We start from the raw sequence: 1159 nt of genomic DNA, 5'->3' as shown, positions 1-1159 counted from the left end.
AGCTGGTCGCTCTCCCTGCTCTCCCTTTGCCTTCGAGGGAACACTCAGTGCTGTGCAGTATTGGCCTGGGGGATGGGATGATGCAGGCAAAGCAGTCCCATTCTTTCTTTTTTGTGTGGTTGTTCTCAGGTTTTGTTCCACTGTGTTGCTTGCTGAAGTTCAAGTGGACCCTGAACTTGATCAGAGCCATTTTTGTTTGTGGATAGCCAGCTGTTGATCTTTATGGGTGGATGGAGGGTGGGGTCTCCTACTCTGCCGTGGTGGTGATGACACTCAGCTTAGTTTTTTATTTTCTTTTTAAAACAAGCTCTGGCTAGTTTTACTAAAGAAAAATTTTGCACGATTTACTTTTCACCAGTCTGTTCTGGCATGTTTCCAATGCTGTCAGAATCACCTGGATCAATGGTAGCCAGTGTGCATATTGACAGTCTTTCCCACATGCTGTGCCCAGTCCAGTATGATTGCCACTGTAGTGATGGACACCAGTTTTGGCCAACATGGCAGAGTGTTCTATTTCAGATCTCCTCAAAGCTGGGCAGTTGCTGGCGAGGATGACCAGAGTTTCGCTTTGCCATGTCTGATCATTTTCAGACTCTGCTTGTACCCCAGCACGTACTTTCCACTTTTCATAACGATCTGGAGCCTAGAATTTATGGACTCCAGTGACATTTTTGTCTTCTTTGTGGCCGCCATATTCCTGCCTTAGGTGTGGGGTGGCCCCAATCTAGAACATACAGAGGGCAGGGTAGGAAGTTTAGGATTGGAGCTCCAAGTGGCAACTTTCTGGGCTCCCCACGCTGCCTAAACCGCAGCCCCACAGACTCAAGCCCAGCTTAATTATTCTTAACAGTAACTTGGCACCTCTTCTAAAAATGAGTCATTTGTTTTCTAGCATGCTTTTAAAAGCATCTCATTATAGAATTAACACAGTCTAATTAGAAAAAAAATGGAATGTATAGAAAAGCAAAAGGAAGAAAATGAAGCTGTCTGCAATCTAACATTTGGGAATAGCTACTGTTAAACATGTGGTACATTTTTCTTTTATTCTTTGTAAGTGCTCCTGATAAAATATAAATTTTATGTAGCTCATACAGATCTTGTTTCCCAGATGAAACATAATGTGGATTTTTAAAAGGGGCAAAATATCCTTCACAAACTC

General features: G+C 43.1%; 1 pseudogene; it reads right to left on the bottom strand.

The window, feature by feature from the left end:
- Positions 1-344: 344 nt before the first annotated feature.
- On the bottom strand, positions 345-693 carry LOC124506422 (60S ribosomal protein L30-like; annotated as a pseudogene).
- Positions 694-1159: the final 466 nt, after the last annotated feature.

This window comes from Lynx rufus, unplaced genomic scaffold (genome assembly GCF_022079265.1).
Source record: "Lynx rufus isolate CCGP_SWC_20201006 ecotype Redwood Valley unplaced genomic scaffold, mLynRuf1.p SCAF_9, whole genome shotgun sequence".
Taxonomy (NCBI): domain Eukaryota; kingdom Metazoa; phylum Chordata; class Mammalia; order Carnivora; family Felidae; genus Lynx; species Lynx rufus.
This window is presented reverse-complemented; position numbering and strand designations above follow the sequence as displayed.